Raw genomic sequence first — 24,471 nt, 5'->3', positions numbered from 1 at the left:
TTTGCTTGGTAAGTGGTTAGCAAGGTTTCCAACCTTTGTTACACCTTGTTTTGATCATATAGGAGTTGTTCCAAACTATCCTTGGTGCTTGGGAGTTTTGGAGGATCCAATTGCATTCTTGGTTGTGTGTATGGTATAAGAGCCAAGTGCTGCAATTTACCTTATGACTAGTAATAGCAGGTCTGCCATATACCTAATTTGTTTTGGGTGTGTTGATGTTTGTTTGGGTTCCCTTGGATGTTAGGAAGGTTGGGGTTACTTGATCACCTTGTCCCAAGGTTGGTGCATGATGCTTGGGTTGTATAAGTGAGAAGAAGAAGAGTTGCAGCATTTCATGAAGTGTTGGGTCTATGACTTAAAGCAACAACAATAAACCTCAGTAAGGTCCTTCTTATAAGGTGATTCAAGCCTTGTACAACCTTGTGGAGGTTGTAGAAGATTGGGTGGTGATTTTAGTTGCTTTGTTGTTCCAAGGTGCAAAAGTTTGTTGGGTTAATGGTTAATTATAGATTTTATTTTGGTCATAGGGTATTGGTAAGAGTATTCATAGCTTCCCATACGGCCAAGTGAAGAAGAAACAATAATAAAATTGATAAATCATCAAAATTTTACTATTGACAAACCAAAATATACTGATCCACATGTAAAGGCAAATGCATTGTTGTAAGCTCACTTTTCAAGGCATGTCATAGCTGGTAACCTAACACTAGATCAGCAAGCTTCTTTCTGCTAACCAACTTCTTCAAACTATGCTGGATGTTATTTCTGGTAATGGTTGGTTCAATCCAGCACTTGCAGCAATGGAATTGAGCCAAATGGTTACACAAGGTCTTTGGGACCGTAATTTTTTCCTATTACAACTTCCACATTTCACCAAGGAACTTGCTAAGAAGTGCCATGAAAATCCAAGGAAAAATATTGAAACTATTTTTGATTTAGTTGAGATGGAGGATGATGAAAGGCATGAATTGTTACAAATGATAGATTCACAGCTATTAGACATTGCTTGTTTCTGCAATCACTTCCCAAACATTGATTTGGCATATGACATAGTTGATAGTGATGATGTGAGGGTTGGAAAGAATGTAATAGTGTAGGTCACTCTAGAAAGAGATCTTGAAGGTAGACACAAGTTGGGTCCAGTTGATGCACCAAGGTATCCCAAAGAAAAGGAAGAAGTATGGTGGCTAGTAATTGGGGATTTAAAAAGTAATCAGCTATTGGCCATTAAGAGGGTATTGCTCCAAAAGAAGACTAAAGTCAAGCTTGGGTTTACTGCACCTTCGGAGCTTGGAGAGAAGACATATACACTATATTTCATGTGTGATTGATAGCTTGGTGTGATCAAGAGTAAACTTTCACAGTCAATGTGAATGAAGCAGAAGATGAAGAAAATACGAAGGAATGAATGTTATTTATCAAGTACCATAGTTCTATAAATTTTGCATGAAGCTGATGTAGAACTTTGCAAAACTTGTGTAAAGTCAATATATGATGATGTAGAAAGATTGTGTGGCAAAACTTTGCAACTCAAATATATGAGCTTACAAAATAAGTTTCATCTCGTAACTTGAATGCTTTTACCATGGGCTTTAGTGATACATGATTTCAGTTAAAAATTCATTAATAAATAGCTCTTGCCATTGGCTTCACCAATCTATGATTTCAATACAACAAATCATTACTAATGCTAATATTAAGATCAATTGCGACATGCTTGCATTTAATGCAACCCATTAATTGGGAATCAAGACTTTAGTAAACTAGCTAAGTGTACTTGTGGTTACTATGTTGAGCTTGTAATAACTTAAATAGTTCATACTGTTTTCACAGTGTAGAAGTATCTGGAACCCCCCCTCAATGACCAAATTTTTCTCATGTTCCTCTTTGTAAAAATACTTGAAGCTAGAAAGGACCTTGTCCAAATTTACTAAGTCCCTTATAGAAAGATAGACATTGAAAATTGAAAGAAAATCTTTAAATTCTATTGGAAAATTCTCCAAATAATCATCATATGGGATGGATGGAATGAAAGAAACTCAGTAATGGAATGAAAGAATATCATTAATATCAAGACAATTTGATATTTAATTAGTTAGTTTAATTAATTTCTTAGAAAAAATGTATGAGGAACAAAGAAATTGCATTAGTGTAGACTATAGTAAATGACTTGGACACTTAGATATTGGGAAATTTGTACTTGTTTCAAATTGAAACATTTAAGTCCCATTGAATTCTCAAGCATTACTGGAAGAAGTAAAGTAGAAAAAGATTAAGATATTTGAAGCTTGATAAGTAGGAGAAATTTTAAATAAGAAGTCAAATTGTGATCTTACTATTAGTATTTAGTTGTGTGTTTTCGAGGCAAACACACATATTATGATTTAGCAGGCAAGTTCATATTAGAATTACAGTTTATTAAATATCTTAATATCATACGTTTGTACTCCAAAGTTGAGTCCCAAACATATTTGTTGGTATTTGTGCTTTTGATGTTTTCTTTCGTGTACATTTTGCGTTGTATTAGTTGGTTTTCTAAATAAAAATTAGTTCCCATATTTAACTTTATTCTCACCTGAGAACTCACTAGTTTTATTCTAAGGAGTTTCAGGTAGGAATTGTAACAAAGAAAGCATGTGTTGAATCAATTTTATCAGTTTCTATGGAGTTTTATACTGATCTGAATTATAATGTTCGTGAGAATCCAAAATGTTTGTAGTTCTTTTAACTGAATTTCTATAAAATGTGCTCGAAAAAAGTACTTTCAAAGATCAAATTGATGATTATATACATCTGGATGAACAATTTGGTACTTCAAGTGCTACACCAAAAGTGCCAGAGGAAAATGTCAGTGATGATGAGATTGTTGAATCAGACATTGAACTTGACAATGAAGGAGTTGTTGAACCAGACAATGACCCCCCACAAAAAGTAAGCCTTTGATTGATAATATTTTCTATTGAAAACTAAAATATGTATGTCATAGTACATTTTGAATCTTAGTTAGTATTGCTTTTGGAGCTTCTACATGATTGATGGTGTTAACATCAACTCCTTAATTAACATATGTAGTTACTGATAGATGGAAAATCCCTCTATTGAAATAATTGAAGAGCAATGAGATTCTCCCCAAGCAGCCAAGGGAAAACCAATGGAGGCAATGTCAAATGGTATAACACTTTGCTAATAGAATCTGTAGAGTGGCTGTTATATATTATTTTTGGAAGGGTATCACATAGATTGCCTTTTGCATTTGTTCTAATCTCAGAGTTTCTTAGGTGATTTCGAAGAGGCTATAAACCATCTTACAGATCATTGGTTATTGTGTCACTTCTTATAGGATCATTGATTTCCAAGGAGGTCTCCCCAACACAAAATTCTCAACTGGCTTTGCACTTGGTCCTAACTGCAACATTCTTTGCTGGGATTTTTCAAGCGAGCATGGGCATTTTTAGGTTGATGATTTACATGTCTAATAATGCAATAATGTCACTATGCAAGCCTCTCAGTGTCTATCCTTCATAGGATTCTTCTTTTATAGAGAAGATACATGTGACTATACATAATTGAGTGGGAGGCTTGCACTAAAAACTCTTGTAATTCAATGGTTTTAACATGTCCCATATTTCTATTCTTAGTTATGTAATTTTTCTTATTTGGGATGGCATGAGAAAGTCATACTGATTTATATAACTATTTAAATTTCATGGACAACACTAGAATCTTTTTCAGTGGAGCCAAACAACTAGATTTTTGTCACTAATAGTATGTGTCACATCATTTATGATTCTACTATAGGTTGGGATTCATTATAGACTTTCTATCACATGCAACTATCGTGGGTTTCATGGCTAGTGCAGCCACTGTTGTTTCTCTCCAACAGCTAAAAGGCATTCTTGGTCTTTAACATTTTACTGTAGAGATAGACATAGCATCTTCCATGAGATCAATATGGGACAAACTCACAAGGTATGTTTATATGCAATGAATCAGCAACCTCGTGATTTGAATACATCTAGAGTAAAGAATTCATTCTTGAATAAAGTATATTGCCAACTTATTGTTATTGTCTTCTTGTAGTTGTATCGATGTGCAATGGAGGTGGGAGACCATAGTGCTCGAAATATGCTTTCTCTCTTTTCTAGTCATCACTCATCAAATTCTCAATATTATAACATAACTTTGTGATTCTCTTTCATTTTTCTATCCATATAATACCTAGCCTTCATAACGACAAGAAGAAACAACATGGAATGAGTGATGTCTGATATGGTGTTGATCTATGTTTTCATTCTTGTGGGCTGATCTAACAGAGTAAGAAAAATCCTAAGCTCTTCTAGATATCAGCAGCTGCTCCTTTGACATCTGTAATTCTTAGTAGCATGCTGGTGTTCGCTACACATGCTGATAAACATGGGGTTGAGATTGTATGAGTTTCTATCACCAACTATTCTATATTGTCTTGTATTCATTTCTGCACAATGTGTTCAATTCACTCATGTCTAAGTATGGTAGAATGAATCACTTATCAAATCACTTATTATTATGATCTGTACATGTTCGGTATCACTACCCAAAAGATACTAGTTATTTAGTGAGTTTGAAACACGATGGGTATGGAACAATTTGTTTGATATTATGTCTAATTGTTGTTCTAAACATGATTTTCTAGTCCTAAAATGCATGTTTCTTTTGCTAATGTTTTTCTAGGTGGCTTCAAATAGGTTGGTCACTTAAAAAGTGGTTTGAACCCATTGACCACTGAATTCTTTGTTTTCGAGGCCAAATATTTAAAGACCCTTGTGAAGGCAGGACTGATAATTGGCATCATCACACTCATTGTAAGAGCTAATCCCTTGAATTATGTTCATTGGCTGGTAATTTATTACCTCTGGCTAATTTAAATGAGTCCCATGCAGGAAGGAATAGCAGATGGCAAAACTTTTGCACTGTTCAAGAACTACAATATTGATGGCAATAAAGAGATGATTGTCATTGGTATGATGAACATTGTAGGTTCATGCACATCTTGCAACATCACAATTGGTAAGTACTGCAATGCATTTAATCTATTGAGTTACAAAATATTATATGACTACTCTGAGTCTTTATTGCATTCAAAGCATGAAATTTAGTACTGGTCCTAAGTTTTCATAGCAATCAAACCATGGATTTTGTATTGATTATAAGAGTTTATATTATTCAAACCATGGATTCTAATGTTAATTCTAGGTTTTTATGGCATTCAAAACACGAACTGCAGAAGAATTTATATGGTCTAAAGGGATGTTTCCCCACACTTCTTGTCACCACCCTTGTAGTCAAATGTTGTTCTTGGACTCCTGGGATATTATTATTGGGTAAAGCCTAAATATTCTTGAATTTGTTTGCTTGCTTTTGCTATTTGGGGTTCTGGGTTTCTAAAATATCTCAACAATGAAAAAGAATGTGTTGACCAACTCTCTAGTAGGCTCCTTTTAATTGGGAACTTCACATGGGTTGCTAGACTGCAAGGTGCTTCCTTTATTTAGCAAGTGGTGAGTGCTTAACCTTGAGAACCTTGCGGTCTCATTGTTCTTGTCTTCACGCTTCTCAATCTCGTGATCAAACACCAAAATCTCTGATGTAGGGACAATGCTTAACTAGTGGATGAGGAAAAAAAGGTGATTGAGGATGTGGATAAAGATAGATGTTATGCAATTGATGCATCAATTGTAAGAATTATGAAGAGTAGAAAAGTTTTAGCACACCAACAACTTGTTATGTAGCGCGTTGAGCAACTTGGACAGATGTTCAAGGTGAATTGCCTGATTGGATGCTAGATACTTTTATTTGCATCACTAGTACTTTAGATTTACTTTCTACTTTCGCACAATAAATGGGTTTATACCTATGTGAATTTGTAAAAAGTGGTCTTTTCCTTTTTCAATAGATTGTCCTTTATCCATAAGAAAATGATATACCTGGAGAAGTAGGCATATTGATTTATCTTCATAGGCACATTGGTGACTATTTGATGTACTTTTTCCTCTTTGTAGTGTGTAGTTTATGTCTGCAGTCCTAATGCAATCATATTTGGCATGGTGGTTCTTTGGAAAGGGAGGAGATCCTGGTAGCGGCAAGCCCAAACTTCAGATTGTTGTTCCTTCTACAGCTTTTGGTGGAGCATTAATAAGTTTTGTATTGTGCCCAACAAAGTTGATAAAGGTAACAAGAACTAGACATTGTCTCTATTGTATGTATATAAATTGAATTCTAGACTCCATACCATTGACTATTTGTTGTTTTGCAATGTACATTGCAAGTTTAGGAGAATGACAATAGGCAACTGAAAAAGCATCAGTAGATATATGATGGGCCTCTGGACTGTGCACTGCAAACTCTTAGAAATGAAAGGGTAAGGTGTTAAATTTTTGTTACTATTTGGTATGTAGTTGTAGACATGCAATATAAATGCTTCGCATGGTATCCTTCATTATACAAGATATTATTTGATTGTTTCATTGGTGCATAATTTTCCAGGTACAAGGTTTGTTTCATGGTGGCCTAACTACATTTTTTAGGGAGTCTATTGGAAACACAGTTTTCTTCAGTACTTATGAATTGAATTGATATCATATGCTTTCACTTATTAGTATGCATGATAAAGTGAATCCCCAAATGAATTCCCAGTCTTCTCAATTTGTCAACTACTCTTCTAAAGTTTTTATAGAAGCAGGATTTGGAGTTGTCTCTGGTGGGCTTGTAGGAATTGAGGTATGTAACCTTAATGTTGAAATTTCAATTTAAGTATTTAAACTTAGTTTTTACAGATCAAATGTGTGCAACAAAACTTGTAATTTGCTTTGCAGTTTTGGTTAGCTATTTTGCCTCTCGATGTTGCAAAAACCCATATTCAAACAGTCCAAATATTAATGCAAGATAAAATCCTATACACACAATCAGGATGGTAGGACATAAATTTTCATTTTTACATGGACTCTACTCTAGAAAATATGTTTTTAAATTAATTTTTAATAAATATTTTGACTAGGCTTTTACAAAGTTGTTGGATTCTTATGACATCAATTAGGATATCTGTTAGGATTGATGGTTAGATTATTGAATTCGATTAATTCATTTATTTGCATGTTTTCTTGTGTTTTGGATAACAAAATTATCATTCACGATACTAACACCAATTGTTTGCATGCTTATTTTATAGTGGGTATATAGAATGTTCTAATTAAAAGATTAAAATTTAAATATTCAAATACCACGAGACTTAGCTTCTATCTATTTGTCTAGGATCTACTCTACTAAGTAGTCTTAGATAACCAATAGATGAATTTAAAAGCAATAAATACTCATATTAATGAACATGAAACCATTTCCCAATTCTATGTTTGGTAGATTTATAGAGAACTCAATTTTAGAGGATTATATGCTGGCTTGGGGCCTACATTGGTGAGAGCTTTCCCTGCTAATGCTACAACTATCATCACTTGGGAACTTACAAAAAATTTACTGGGGGTGAAACGGTAGTAAGAGCATTACCTTCAGAGTTGAATGGGTTTATACCTGTGTGGATTTGTAAAAAGTGGTCTTTTCTTTTTTTAGTAGATTGTCCTTTATCTGTAAGAAAATGATATACCTGGATAAGTAAGCATATTGACATACCTAGGAACTAGCATTATGTCATGGGACTTAGCCAACAATATATTTGTACCAATTATAGTGCACTGTAATGGTATTGTTCATACAATGTTGATATTTACTCAAAAGGACTATTTTTATTTAGTTTTATTTGCCAAGTTTTCTTTTCAGTTTGATTTTGTGCTAGTGACACTTCAAACTCAAATACCTACAAATGCTTCATGTAGTGTCTAGTCTCGAGCTCTAATCACTAGGCAAGCTCTTAGCTCTTATTACAGTTTGCTTACTACAATATCACATCTAGTTTACATGTGATTCTACTGATCTAAAGGATCCTTAACCAAAAACAATAGTAGTCTTCTCTGCCCAAGATAATACAACTTTGTTTGGATTTAAACAAGAAAATCATAGCACCATTATTATTAAGGATTTGTGTCTGCTCAAAAACTTCTTATCTAAGAAAGCGTTCCTGAGGGTTATGAGCTTGTCTATTTCTCGTTTAAGTCAAAGGTTCAATGTGAGCATGTTGCTAAGAGCCTGCCCAATGTTAAAAATGCAAAGTGAATCGGTTTTTGATTGCCTCTTTTATTAGAGTAGATTTACCTATGGGGTGTAGAGCACATGGAGAGCTTGCTTGCTTATTTAGAGTTTTGTTTCTCAGCCTTTTCTTGAATATCATATCAAAGAAAATACAAAGAGTTCGCACAAGTTTGTATGATTCTCTTTCTAATTTTGGTAGATAGAAAACTATTATGGCTTGAGACTATGTTCAACATAATTTACAACCTCAACAAGAGTTGGAATCCTAGTTTTATACATATGTGGCATTGGTTGCAGTAACAAGAATGTCCCTACATCATCTGGATATATTCAACAAATCAATATGCATATCCTGCAATATTGGCTTGCCATTAGATGATATTTCATGGAGGCAATCAATAAAATAGTTCAAACGGCTTACCTATGATTCCACATTTTGCATGCATGTCTACCAGGGTAGTTGCAACTTAAACAAATATATCTCTCAATATATCTATTTTGTGCATATCCAACAACCATGGCTTTTGATGACCACATTATGTTCAGGCATCCTATCAAAAAGTTCACATGACTTATCTATGCTTCCATTTTGCAAGCATGTATCCCAAGGAAAATGCTACTCCTTCATCTATACTGTCTAAAAAAATCCTTTATGCTTTGATGGGTGTCTATAGCTTATCCCAAAGCTCTCATTCAGCAATTATGAGATGATCAATCAAGAGGAAATAGTTGAGAGCTTAGAGTGACACAATTTTTAGATGATCATATGAAATGAAATGGGCATGTGAGTAGAAAGAAACTAGAAAGACATTGTGTACAGTTGAAGGCATGAAATGGATGGTTTTGGAGAATTCAGCATAGACACTCAGCATTCAGTACATATCATCATTCGATATCAAATGGGTGTGTGGAATTATATGCATAGTGAATAATAAAGGAGGGAATTGAACCCTCCCTGAGGCTCACACTTGTTGAGGTCCACTTTAGCAAGGGCCGTTCTTGTGAAATGATTGTCTAAAACCTTTCTAATGAGATAATGTGTTATGAGCTCTTCATCAGTGGGATGGAACGTGAATCTAGGAGGTAGTTGTGCATCACTCATATCATGACTGTAACTAAAGTTATGAGCCTCTATTATTGAATTCTATATGGGTAATAGGAAAGAGAATTCAATAATAGAGGCTCTTAACTTTAGTTATAGTCATAATATGGGTGATGCACAACTGCCTCCTGGATTCATGTTCCATCCCACTGATGAAGAGCTCATAACACATTATCTCATTAGAAAGGTTTTTGACAATAATTTCACAAGAAGAGCCATTGTTGAAGTGGACCTCAACAAGTGTAGGCCTAAAAAAAAATTTGTGACCAATGCTTGGTTGTTTTTGACCAATCATTGATCAAAATTTTGACCAATGCTTGGTAATTTTCTACCAGGCATTGTTCAACATTTTGACCAATGCTTGGCTTATTTTGACCAATACCAAGTAGTTTTTGACCAAGCATTGGTCAAAATTTTGACCAATGCTTGGCAGAACTTGTCCCAACATGTTTCAAAGGTTTCGACCAATGTATTGGTCAAAATTTTGACCAACCAGTAGGTTGGTCAAAATTTTGACCAAAAAATTATCGACCAATGGGTTGGTCAAACTTGGTCGAGATTTGGTGAAAAATTGGGTCAAAATTCTGACCAATAATGGTTGAAAAATGACCTCAAATGTACTAGTGGTTCTAGGTAGTGGAACCCTCTATTTGTCAGTTTGTTCCTCCTCCTATTGTTTAGGCTGTATCATTTCTATTGGCTCTAGTTGATGCCCAACTTGAGGTACAACTTTCTCCTATTGAGATGGTGCTTTTTGTGCCTTAACTACTTGTCTCTTTTCCCTAGGGGCTGCCCTCTTCCTCTTCTTACCCTTATCAGTCTCAAATTACTCAACCTTTCACTCATTTTGATGTACCATTTTTGGCCTTACTAGGGATTATGAAAATGAATATGGGTAATAGGGAAGAGAATTCAATAATAGAGGCTCTTTACTTTAGTTACAGTCATGATATGGGTGATGCACAACTACCTCCTAGATTCACATTCCATCCCACTGATGAAGAGCTCATAACACATTATCTCATTAGAAAGATTTTTGATAATAATTTCATAAGAAGGGCCATTGTTGAAGTGGACCTCAACAAGTGTAGGCTTAAAAAAAATTCGACCAAGCATTTTCAAAATTTTGACCATCGCTTGGCTGTTTTTGACCAATCATTGGTCAAAATTTTGACCAATCATTGGTCAAAATTTTGACCAATGCTTGGATATTTTCTACCAAGCATTGGTCAACATTTCAACCAATGCTTGGCTATTTTTGACTATTTTTGACTAAGCATTGGTCGAACTGTCGACCAATGATTGGCACAACTTGTGCCAACATATTTCAAAGGTTTTGACCAATGTATTGGTCAAAATTTTGACCAAAAAATTATTGACCAATGGGTTGGTCAAACTTGGTCGAGATTTGGTCAAAAATTGGGTCAAAATTTTGACCACTAATGGTCAAAAAATGACCTATAATGTACTAGTGTATATATATGTGATGTGATGTGATGTGATATGATGCGATGTGATGTGATGTGATGTGATGTGATGATGTGATTTGATGTGATGTGACATGACGTGATGTGATGTGATGTGAGCACCTACTATCTATTATCCAATCAAATTTTTTTTTTTTGACATGTAATACAAGTTCTTTTTCTTCCTTAACAAGACTATCTTTCTTAATAGCCACAAATTATATCTCATCTTCTTCATCATTATCTAAGAATTTTATCTCCTTAAATTTAGTTTCATCATCAGTTGCATACAAATAATCTAGTTTTAGCTTGGTTAAGTTGTGAAATTTTCTATTGGTGATTCATTGCAGCATTCAGAGAAGAAATAAAAGGACCAAATAAGTATCTTTTTCTACACATAATTTTGGTATCTCCTCATTGTTGTTTCAAGTATGCCTCCAAAAAAGGGTTTCTCTGGGAAAGTTGAATATGTTGGTCAAAATATTCATGATGATTTTCTACAACAATTAAGTGAGTCTACTAATGAATCCACCCAAATAAAAAATTAAATCCTGCGAACCCTAGACTCTAAATTTTAGATGGCCTTTTTGATAAAAGGAATTGAGAATGGGATGCCATAACTTCTAAAATAGGGTTACAACTATTTAAGAATTAGTTTTCAAAAAGGAAATTGTTTCCTCCTGACAAAAATATCTGGAATTTTGACTTAGGTAAGTTAGTAGCTCCTGGAGTCTTTATGGATTTAGAGCTTCTCACTATTGTAGCCCAAAATTATGATCTAGTAACTAGGATGGTAACAAGAAAAGACGGGGAATGTTTGATGAAAATAATTGCAGAAGAAATACAAGAAGTTTTTGGAATGGACCTAACCATAGATTATCATGAGGTCATTGACTTTCAAGGATTGGAGAAGGAGTACTTGTCTCATAAGGATCAAATTAGGCAAGGGGCATTAAGAGGACACTTGGCCTTAGTTGGAATTTAACTTTTGTTACAACATCAACTAAAGAGCATTTCAAGAAATTGTTTTTCAATTATAGGGCTATAGATGTCCATATGACTTTGTGCAAGGTCTTTAGTCAAGATGAGCAAGAGTATGTGCCAATAAAGTTTATGTATATGATGGTATAGATCTCTTCCTTTGATGTGGATACTATTTTTTATTTTGCATCCTATTTAGTGAAAGAAATTAACATAGGTCTAATTGGAATTGCAAAGGCCAAAATTGAGAAAACCTTTTGTTTTTATTCTTTTTTGATGCATATGTTTTTGTATAGAGGAGTTTATTTCTTTGAAAAGGAAATGATGTTAACAAGAGAATATGATGGAGAGTCTCTACCAATTCAATTCTGGAGTGTAGATATGGCTTGGGATGCAAAGGTTGCTAGTCTTGTAAGGTTTGATAGATATTTTGCATCTAGACTAAGGAACCTATTATTAAGAGATAACCCAAGATATCTAAGGCATTGCTAGATTTCATTAGGACTATGGATAACCCTACTAACTTGAAAGTTTCTCATAACTAGGTAGACATCATACCATATCTAGTGTCAATAGTTTTAAGAGTATATGGATTCCAAGGAACTCCAGATGTGCTTCCCTACCAAGTACCTCTTAAGGTAGGAATAGCTTAGATGTTATGGCAAATAGGTGGTTTGGAGGAAGCAGAATTGACTGGTAGGTCTAGGGGCTCTATTTTTCCATCTTGTATAGTTTATCATCAATTCATAATTACAAAGGGGGGTTGGTTGTTTCTATATAAAGTTTTAGAACCATAAAAAATGAATGTCTCCCATTCTCATTTCAATGTTAGTGAAGGATTTTTTGAAATATTCAAGAAAAGGGCTATGACTAGCGATCAAAAACATCAACCATATTTCCCTAAAGATGTAATAAGAAATGATTTCTCTCCAAGAATAAGAGATTAAAAAATTAAAAAGGAGAGTCTATTCTAGGGTTTTAGAATTCATTAATTGTTTTAAGGGAGATTTGATGCAGGAGCATCCAAAGGTATAAGGGCAATCCTATGTCACCCAAAAATTTTTTACTTAGACTTAGTTTCTGTTTCATGTGTTTTCATTTTTGGACACCCATTTAGGTCAAATAAAGGTTCCAACTCTCACAGTTTCACTATCAGTGTGCTAGAAAATCTCAAAAAAATAGGAGTATGTAATTGGGTCATCATTTTGGTAAACTAGAAGGTTTGAATTGGCCGGATGAATGTAATTGTGATTTAGAGCATTCCAAAAAATGAATCAGGTCAAAAGGCCCCATGGTTTGAAAGTTATTGCAATTTTTTTGAGTTTTGGAGACCTCCTAAGAATGCTTCAAAGTCAGGTTAGGGACATTAAATGAACTCAAAAAAGGACCAAAAAATGGGGGATGAGCAAAGCTTATCCATAGGGCTATAGAGTGCTTCAAGAGCTTTCCAGAAATGTAAACAATTTATGAATTTGAGCTACAGTTCAAAAGTTATGCCTCCCGAAAGTTTGGTTACCTTTTTTGGATTATTCTAGATTTGCGCCGACTTCTAATGCAGCTTCTGGAACCTTCTATTTGGTCAGTGGATGCCTACTAGCACTTTCTAGAATGTATTCCTAGTCCTTAACCCTCTGGGGTCTATTTAAGAAGATTCTTGGCATTGTAAAAGGCAGTTTGAAGTGGAGTTTGAGAGGAGGTACTGAAAGGAGAAATTATCTCCACATTTATGCTATTGTAAGCCCTTAGGGCATGTTTTGAAGTTTATGTTCCCTGTATTGAATGTACTAGCTTATTTTTCAGTTAATACAATTTGCCTTTTTCTTTTGTGTCCATTCTGTTCTTGGGTTGTGTCCCCATCAAGTGGTATCAGAGCCAGTTTTCCTGAGTGTGTAGACAGAGCACTGACTATGAGGCAGTTTGCACCAGGACTGTGTGGTTGTGGGTTCGAGTTAGAAGATGCCTCCACGAAGAGAGTGTGGCAGAAGGGGTACAACTATTAATCCTGAGGAGGTTAGAGCCCTCCAAAGGCAGGTACAAGCATTACAGGAGGAGCTCCGTAGAGGAACAACTATGGACACAGGAGATGAAAGTGAAGATGACAATGAAGAAGAAGAAATGGGACCAGAAGGGGAATTTGATGGGGAAGTTCTGAATCATGCAGAGGAAAAGCTTTTTAGGGCCATTACTAAGTTTGGAAAAAGACCTACAATTGAAGTGGGTGTATTTTTAGGAAATCTGAAACCAGATGATTTGATCAATCGAATCAATGAACTAGAAGAATACTTTGAGTATAAGGATATCAGGGACCTAGATAGGGTTAAGTTTGCAAAGGCCAAACTGAAAGGCCATGCCAAAATCTAGTGGCAAGAGGTTCAATTGGAAAGAAATAGAAGAGGAAAGGAAAAGATCACAAGATGGGATCGCATGGTGGACAAATTGAAGAAGCAGTTCATTCCTATAGACTACGAGCTTGATTTGTTTAAGAAGATGCATGGGTTAAAGCAAGCAGGAAGATTAGTCCAAGAATATATAGAGTAATTTTACCAACTCTTGATTAGAGCGGGGCATGCACAAGCAAATAAGGAGAAGGTTTCTCATTATATCAGTGGGTTGCGACATAGCATCCATGAGGAATTAAGTCTGGTAAGAATGACCACTGTTGAAGAGGCATACCAATTTTCTCTATGAGTTGAAGAGAAGTTGAATAAAAGGTTTGAAGGAAGACAAAGAGGGCATAGTCAAGGAGGAAGGGGAAGCGGTAGATCATCAAGAGGCCGTAATAAAACCCAAAAGAAAAATGAAGATGTGGGTACTAGCAGGAACCAGAGGAATGAGGGTTTCAACCGCTCCCATGATCAAGACTTTGGAAATCAGAGAGGAAGAGGTAGAGGACATGGACAAGGAAGATGAGGATTCTGTGGTACCTATTTCCATTGCAATGGAGAAGGTCATCATGCCTTTGAATGCCCTCAATGACAAGGAAGGACAGATATATGAGTTGAGGGCCAAGCTAGGGTTGCTCATGTGGATGAGGATGCACAATCATCACATTCAGAGGATGCAAAAAGAGGAGAGACCTTGGTAAATGAAAGAGTCCTACTAAGTGGTGAGATTGAACCAGGACAACAGTGGAGTTTGTTCCATACTAGATGCAAGTGTGAGGATAAATGTTGTGATGTGATCATTGATGGTGGTAGCACTGATAACTTGGTATCAGAAGAGATGGTCTCTGAGCTGAAGCTCAAGAGGGAGAAACATCCCTAGCCTTATCAGATTGCTTGGGTAAAAGATGATCATAAGGTCCTGGTAAGTGAACAATGTTTAGTGAAATTCAAAATTGGAGTTACCATGATGAAGTTCTCTGTGATGTTATTTCGATGGATGTTTTCCATCTATTGTTGGTTAGAACATGGCAGTTTGATAGACATGCAATACATGATGGACATGCAAACACATACTCTCTAACAAAGGATGGAGTTCACCACAAATTGAAGCCCATGAAAAAGGATGGTGAAAAGGTATGTAGCAATGCTAGGATTTGTCTTGTTGATGAAAGGAAGTTTTTAGATGGGATGAAACATCAGCATATATGCTATGCTTTGATTCCTAGGAAAGATAAAGAAGGTAGTAGTGAAATACCACTTGAAGTTTCAGATTTACTAGTGGAGTTTGGAGATATTATCTCTGATAATGTTCCAGATGGATTGCCACCAGTAAGGCAAATCAGTCATCAGATAGATTTGATTCCAGGAGCTAGTTTTCCTAACAAGGCTACTCACAGGATGACTCCTACTGAAACAAAAGAGCTAAATAGACAGGTTTAGGAGCTATTGAGGAAGGGCTTGATTTGAGAGAGCCTGAGTCCATGTGCAGTACCTACAGTACTCACACCAAAGAAGGATGGAGAGTGGAGGATGTGTATAGATTCTCAAGGTATAAATAGGATAACCATCAAGTACTAGTTTCCTTTGCCAAGGATGGATGATCTTATGGACTGCTTGAGTGGAGCTCAATACTTCACAAAGATAGATCTGAAGAGTGGTTATCACCAGATATTGATTCGAGAAGGAGATGAGTGGAAAATAGCCTTCAAGACCAAGGAGGGTCTTAAAGTGTGGTTAGTCATGCCCTTTGGATTGACGAACGCCCCAAGCACCTTCATGCGGCTCATGAATGAGGTACTTAAGAAGTTCTTGGGAAAATTTGTTATTGTTTATTTGGATGATATTTTAATTTTCAGCAAGACTTTGGAAGAACATTTATTGCATGTTCGTAGTGTCCTTGAAAGGCTAAGGGAAGAGAAACTATTAATTAATCTGAAGAAGTGTATCTTTGCAAAAAGGGAGTTAGTCTATTTGGGGTTTGTTATATCACCTGAAGGTCTCAAAATGGATCCAGAGAAGGTAAAAGCCATCTTGGAATGGCCTACTCCAAGGTCTGCTACTGAGGTAAGATCATTTCATGGTCTGGTTAGTTTTTATAGGAAGTTTATTAAGAATTTCAGTGGCATATGTGCACCCCTAACTGATACAATAAGAGGGGATAGAAAAGAGTTCAAATGGACTGTAGTAGCTTTAAGAAGTTTTGAATTGCTGAAGAAGAAGGTGACAGAACAACCTGTGTTGGCACTTTCAAATTTTAGAAAAATGTTCTAGGTAGATTGTGATGCTAGTGGCAGTGCTATTGGGGCTATATTAAGCCAAGAAGGTAAGCCTGTTGCATATTTTAGTGAAAAATTGAATGATGCAAAGAAGAAGTATTTTGTTTATGATCAAGAGTTCTATGCAATAGTTCAGGACTTAAAGAAATGGAGGCATTATTTATTGCCAAAGGAATTTGTTTTGTATATTGATCATCAGGCATTACAGTACCTAAATAGCCAAGGTAAATTGAATTAGAGGCATATGAAGTGGGTAGAGTTCTTGCAGAGTTATACATTTGTGTTGAATCATAGAAGTGGAAAATCTAACAGGGTTGTAGATGCACTAAGTAGGAGATAGTTGTTGCTTACAGTAATGCAGGTTGAAGTAGTTGGGTTTGATGAACTCAAGAATTTGTACCCTGAGGATCCTAATTTTGCTGAAGCATGGAAAGCTTGTAAAGAACCTGTTGCTATAGATAGAACCAAGTGGTTAGACTATTTGATTTAGGATGGCATGTTGTTCAAGGGTAGTCAACTGTGCATTCCAAGGAGTTCCATGAGGGAAAATTTGATTAAGGAGAAACATAGTGGAGGGATGGTAGGAGATTTTGGTCGAGATAAGACCATTTCCATTCTTAGAGAACATTATTTTTGGCCTCAAATTTCACAAGATGTGAAGAAGTTTGTACAGAGTTGCCAGGTTTGTCAAGTTGCCAAGGGGTTTAGTCACAATACTGGCCTATATCAGCCATTGCCTGTTCCATCAAGGCCATGGGAGGACATAAGTATGGATTTTGTTCTTGGATTTCGAAGGACACAAAGGGGTAATGACTTAGTATTCGTGGTGGTTGATAGGTTCTCCAAAATGACACATTTCATTCCATGCCACAAAACTCATGATGTTGTCCATATTGTTGACTTGTTTTTCAAAGAGGTGGTAAGACTACATGGTCTTCCAAGGAGCATAATTTCTGATCGAGACACTAAATTTGTGGGGTATTTCTTGAGGAAATTGTCAAAAAAGTTGAGAACAGACTTGAAATTCAGTTCCACGCATCACCCACAAACTGACGGCCAAACAGAAGTGGTAAACAAAAGTCTGGGCAATTTGCTGAGATGTTACTGGAAAATCGACATTCCAAATTGTATATGGGAATAACCCAAGGACTATATTAGAATTGAGGAAGATAGAGCAAGGGGAGAGGACAAGTACTAAAGTGGAATAATTTGCTGAACATATCAAGCATCTACATGAGGAGGTTCAAGCACACATTACCAAGATGAATCAAGAGTATAAAGCTAGGGCTAATCAAAGGAGAAGACATAAGGAATTCTAAGTAGGGGATCTAGTCATGGTGCACTTACGAAAAGAAATATTTTCAATCGGTACTTACAACAAGCTGAAAATGAAGAAATTTGGCCCCTACAAAATTTTGAAGATGGTGCAGATGAGGAGCTGGTGTTAGAGCCATGTCCGATTCCTGCTTCTAAGAAGGAGTAGATAGAAGAAATTCTAGATCATCGTGTGGGTAGGAGTACCAGAAACAAGTAGTATGAAGAGTATTTGGTCAAATGAAAAGGATGACTGATTGAGGATTCAAATTGGATTTCAGCAGCTGAGGTTTCCCATTTGGGATTTCCTCTACCATTCATAAAGTGACAGGGTCACTTTTCAATCTACCCTACGTGTCTGATGCAGGAGCATCTAGAGGTATAAGGGAAATCCTATGTTACCCAAAAAAAATGTACTTAGACTTAGTTTATGTTTCATGTGTTTTCATTTTTGGACACCCATTTGGGTCAAATAAAGGTTCCAACTCTCATAGTTCCACTATTAGTGTCCTAGAAAATCCCCAAAAAATAGGAGTATGTAATTGGGCCATCATTTCAATAAACTAGAAGGTGTGAATTGTTCGAATGAATGTAATTGTGATTTAGAGCATTCCAAAAAAAGAATCAAGTCAAAAGACCCCACGATTTGAAAGTTATTGCAGTTTTTCGGGTTTTGGAGACCTCCTAAAAATGCTTCAAAGTTAGGTTAGGGGAATTAAATGACCTTAAAAAGGGCCAAAATTATGGGTGATGAGAAAAGCTCGTCCATAGGGCTATATATCACTTTGAGAGCTTTCTGGAAATGTAAACGGTTCGTCAATCAGAGCTACGGTTCAAAAGTTATGCCTCCGAGAAGTTCGGTTACCATTTTTGGATTCTTATAGATTTCTGCCGACTTCTAACGTAGCTTCTGGAACCTTGTATTTGGTCGGTGGATGCCTACTAGCACTTTCTAGAATGTATTCCTAGTCTGTTACCCTCTAAGGTCTATTTAAGGAGATTCCTGGCATTGTAAAAGGCAGTTTGGAGTGGAGTTTCAGAGGAGGTACTGAAAGGAGAAATTATCTCCACATTTATTCTATTGTAAGCCTTGAGGGCATGTTTTGAAGTTTATTTTCCCTGTACTAAATGTACTAGCTTATTTTTCAGTTAATATAGTTTCCCTTTTTCTATTGTGTCCATTTTGTTCTTGGGTTGTGTCCCCATCAAGATTATAAGCCTTTGAAAAATGCAAAGACAAAAATAGATAAGATGAACAAGTTGATGATCACTTTCTCAGAGGTTATGGAGACCATGAATGAAAAGAAGACCCTTTTTATCAATTCTTATCCTGACAAGGCAAGAAAAGTAATGAAAAGGTTGTATTCTACCCCTGCAATAGGATTAGGACAATTGGTCATTTAGAGGAGATCTAGCTATGGTTCATTATTAAGAACAAAGAACATGTAGTTGAAAAGGGAAAATAAATAGTTGGATCAGCTAGTATTATTTTGGAAGAGAGACCTAAAGAGCCAAAGCCCAAGAGGCAAAAGATAGAAGACAAAAAAGTATCCCAAATAGAAGAATACACACCCACTCAATCTCCTTTGCATATAGGAGATGAACAACTCACTAAGGAGAAAATGAAACAATTAGAATCCCAAGGGGGAGTTTTTATTACTATTATAGAATTAGACAAAGAAAATCCTTAATAACCTCCCATGCCTAGCCTTGAGCTAACTATTGTTGATTATAGAGGATAGGAGTTAAACCCTATGGAGAGGAAGGTAGAGAATCTATAAATGGAAGAGATAGCTCTACAAGATCAAATAAAAGAATAATTGATGCAAGAATTTATAAATTTGACCCTTGAGGAGGGAAGAGAAATGATAAGATCATCTAGGGTTTTTCTCTTACCAAATTGGGATATTGCAAATGCAATGGCTTTTAACATTGTTACCAAGAAGTTAAGTGTGGATGAAAAGGTGAGAAAAGAGCTTAGAGGTGCTAAGTTTAGTGAAGATCATGTTACCTTGGTAATTTGGTCTATGAGAAGAGGATCTAGAGCCAATTTCTCTTAGCCTGATGATATTGACATTATTGGGTACTTGATTGTTAAGAGGATGGAAGATACCCCAAATGATGAGGCCAGAGAGCTAAAAGTTTGAACAATCAACCCCACCCTAGGTATAGCCAAGAAGGAGAAAAAACAATATTTAGAACTAGAAGAAAAAAATGTGAGTAGGTTGTGGGAGCTTACAATAAAGAAGTACATAAGAGAATGGAGCCTAAAAACAAGATGACATGGTACCAAGGATAGTCTAACAGAGCTAAAATTACTTATCCTTATCCTCTAGTTGAGCCTTTTAAACCAACTCTCCTTATAGAGCTATCACATACCCCACAGAGACCTCAATATTATACAGTAGAGGATTTTGAAGAGGAAAAGAGAAAACTTTGGGCATTACATATGGAACTAGATATCCAGTATGAAGACAAATTGAGAAAAACAACTATGTATTAGGTAGATAAGATTGGTTGGCCTAGATTTTATGAACAATTGAAAAAAATAATGAGCATATGGAATGAGCTAAAAAGTAATGAGGATGCTTTGAAGCTAATTGTAAATAAATGGAATAACAGGGGCATGGATGTTACTCTTTTATGTTTCTTAGTCATCAGTTTGTCTTGTGAACAAATAGAAAAGACATTTGACTATGACTAACGATCTATCTGATTTTGATAATAAAAGAATTGCATTGTAGAGGAGAATCATAAATTATCTTTCAAAGTAAAAGAGTATAAACTTTTAAATTTTGCCCTATGCACTAAATAAAATGGAAAAATTGTAAGATAAAGAGGAATGGACCATAGAATTGGATGATCTGTTATGCCTTAGGCTAAATAGGGTCATAAATGAAAAGGGAATGCATGGTTGGCAAATAAAATTGAAGAAGTTGTTAAAGTTCAAATATTTTATGATTCTTTTAAAGAGGAGTTTATTGAAATAGATAAATTAGGAGAATATGTTTTGAAGAAACAACATGATATTTTGAGTTTTAATTGGCTAGATGACACACTTTTTGACAAGTGGATGGCAAATTTTTGTACTTTCAAAATTGTTAGTGCTTGGTGAAATAGATGAAGATGAGATGGACCAAGATGGACTAGAAATAGTTGATGCACCAGTAAATGTAGAGGAAGAAAAGGATAAACAATCAACTGCATAAATAGGTACAAAAATTCAAATTGATGACTTGGTAGCAGAAGAATCAAGTATAACTGTTAGTTTTTCAGTACAAGATGACCTAGATGGAGAACCATGAGTTAAAATTAGCTTCAAATATAAGATCCTAGTCCATCACAAGTAAGTCCAATGGTCACACACCTCAAGGAATGACAACTATGTTGGAGTTGAGGAGAGCCAACTCCGAAGACACCCAAGATCACCTGCATGCGAGAACTTGTCAAAGAGAAGCCAAGAAGAGGAAGAGCATGGAGCAAGGGAAAAACCCTAAATGGACATGAGAGACCACATATGAAAACACAAGAAGAATATGTATTTACAATATACAATATGTGATAATGTGATGAAAATACAAAGAGAGAGAGGTCACTTATAAAGACCTCAAGGAAGCTTGTAGAACAAGCTAGAAGGTGGTAGAAGATAAGGATGACAACTCAACACATATCCACAAAAGGTGGAACATGCTAGAAGGGAAAAAACTCCTATGTTGTCATCAACTAACCACTACAACTATTAAATACTAAATATTAAATAAATGCATTAACCTAAGTAATCTTAAGTAAATAGAATAAATAATTAACAATTAATTAATTATTTACTCTAACAAACTATATCAAATCCAATCAAAAAATTCCCCAACAACAAAGAACCTATAGTAGAAGTAGTCCCTTAAAAGGAATATTCATGAAGAAAACCATTCTATTGCACCAATTTTTGTCTTTTATGATAGTAACTTTTGTAAATATCTTTATGTCTTAAGGACAATTATTAGTATTCTCTAGGCCTAAAGCTTGTTGTATCTCATGCTATATAAATGAGATTCTAAGGCTAGAGAAAAGGTCCAAATTTTTATTTTAGTTTTTGCTAGACTTGCATTTGGTCCATTTTCCTTGATGTCAATTTTGTGATGTATTTTTGCTGCAAATTTGAAGATACATTAACAATTAAGGATCATGTTGTCTTGTCTTGAGTTGTTATGAGTTTTATTCCAATTTTTATATGATTTTCAATGAAAATTAACGAAAAAATGAATCACCGGCATATCTATTTTCTCTGAATCTTGTCTCCATTGTTACCGACTAGCTATCTTCAGGTTGTATGGGAAAAGCTTATTCAATTTAGTGTAACTAGGATAGGTTGTATATTAGTTTGCTATTACTTTTAATTCAATTATTTAAGTAAATGCTTAAGTGATATGATAGGATTTCCAGGCAGTAATATTGATATGCATAAGAATGAGTTTTAGGGAAAATTGTTGATAATATTGATTGTTATGGAATCAATTAGGTCAAAATAGATGGGTAGACTCTGAATTCCAAATGATGCACTAATCAATTATTTCATGTTGCATATGAAGAGATCATGAATAAGCATCAAGCAAAATCTCAAAAAAATAAAATGAATATTACTTCAATGTATGAAGAGTATCATAGCTGGTTAGTCCGGGATTGTATCTAATTTCTTTTGGTTAGATATGGGTCAAAACACAAACCTATGTCACCCTTTGTGATATCCATCAGGGTTTTGGCCCAAAGGCTTTCGGCTGGAAGTGTTTCAGTCGAAATGTATTCGGTTGTATAGACGTGGTGCTTTCCCGCACTAACATGGTAGACAAGGTTTCGGCAGAAACCCTTTTGGTTGAAAGGGTTTCAACTAGAACTCCACTGGGTTTATAAATACTGAAAAATAGCTATTGGCAATCATTTCACTATTGCATTTCATTGTTGTGGTTATCAAGTGATTAGGGTGTTTCAGTCGTAACAGGTAGGTGCATTTTTTTTTTGTTTTTTTGTTGTTTAAATTTTTTTAGTTATTACATGATAGTATTGATTAAATGAATTTTTTTAAAGTGTTTTAATAATTAATTTAATTATATTTTAAGTTTTTTTAGTAGTTGATTATTTAGACTAGTTAGTTTTTTTTTATAGTTAGATATTGATATGTTAAAGATAGAAAACTATATCATATTTTTTAATTAAATATGTACATTTAATCATAAATGTAGAGTTTGCATGATCTCAAACATAGAAAATTCAAGTTGAGACTTAGATAACTAAGTAATTATATTTGATAAAACATTAACATAGTACAAACCTATATAATAACATTTTAGTTACATTTTAGAAAACATTAACAACAAACTTATTAGTTAACATCATATTTAACATAGAAACCCAATTTGGGAAAACCACCAAGTAACATGCTACCACTTTTCACTCTTTTGAACTAAGCTCTATAAGGAGCCAACCCTATTAAAGGTTACAAAACACATTGTTAGGTGCGACCTTGTTTAAGGATTTAATCACCCTATTAGGAGTGACCTTGTTATAGGACTTTAGAAAACTCCCTGAGAATGTGACCTTATTAAAGGATTTACAAATGACTGTTAGGTCAACCTTAATCAAAAGGATTTTACTACTACCACAACGATTAGAAAGTAAAATGTGGGTTTGATCTAATAACATACAAGGGTAAGTGCACCAAGTTGTGGTACCAAAATGGGGTATAAGTGGCCACTCTTTTTTTTAAATCAATAATTTTTGAACTTTGATGAGAATTTGAAGAAAGTTACGCTCGAAATTTTAAGATATGACCATTAAAAAGTCTAGTAGTCTTTTGAATCTAGTTTCTAAACTACTATTTTTTTTTCAAAAAGGTTTAGTTATAGGTCCTCAAATAAAGGGGCCATAGAAAGTGGTACTACTTTTTAAGAAAAAATGTAACATAGTGCAAAGTGTGGCCCCCCTAAAATTTTAACTTTTTTTTTGAAATTCTTTAATTGCTCTAGTCAAAAGTTACCTAACACCGTGTAGTTTATCCCAAATTTTTTGAGTAATTTTATAATGTGTATTTTTTTTAAATGAATTTTGTACTTGAACACATCCCAAAAATGTTAAATATTTCTATGCTCCACCTATAAATGATTGACAACTAATCTAAAATCAAAACTTCCTTTTTCCAAAGTCTATAGAATGGAGTCTAGTTTCTAAAAAACTAAGTTGTGAAATTCAATGAACACACTAAAATCTACACCCCAATTAGTACATGTTGGTTTTGAAAGAAAATAGGCATACACTCTAAATAAATTATAATTGAAAGAGTTGAAATAGTCTAAATTTGAAATAAATAATATGGTCATATAGCTAACACAGAGATCTACAATATCACGTAAGTTGATTTGATCAATGCTCAACCATGAGGAAAGTTAAACAAGAGCACACAAGACAAATTGTTCATTTTTTGTATACTTGCTGAGTGAGTGAGAGAGAGAGAGAGAGAGAGAGAGAGAGAGTAGGGGAGAGGGAGAGGGAGAGAGAGATAGTAGGGGATGTGAGAGGGTGGGATAGGGAGAGAGGGAGAGAGGGAGGGGATGGGAGAGGGTGGAATATATATATATATATATATATATATATATATATATAGAGAGAGAGAGAGAGAGAGAGAGAGAGAGAGAGTAGGGAATGGGAGAGGGTGGGGGAGAGAGAGAGTAGGGGATGGGAGAGAGAGGGATAGGGAGAGGGAGAGAGAGAGAGAGAGAGAGAGAGAG

The sequence above is a fragment of the Cupressus sempervirens genome, chromosome 5 (assembly GCF_028749045.1).
Source record: "Cupressus sempervirens isolate cs-2001-9-10 chromosome 5, ASM2874904v1, whole genome shotgun sequence".
NCBI classification, from domain to species: domain Eukaryota; kingdom Viridiplantae; phylum Streptophyta; class Pinopsida; order Cupressales; family Cupressaceae; genus Cupressus; species Cupressus sempervirens.
Note: the sequence above shows the minus strand (reverse complement) of the source record.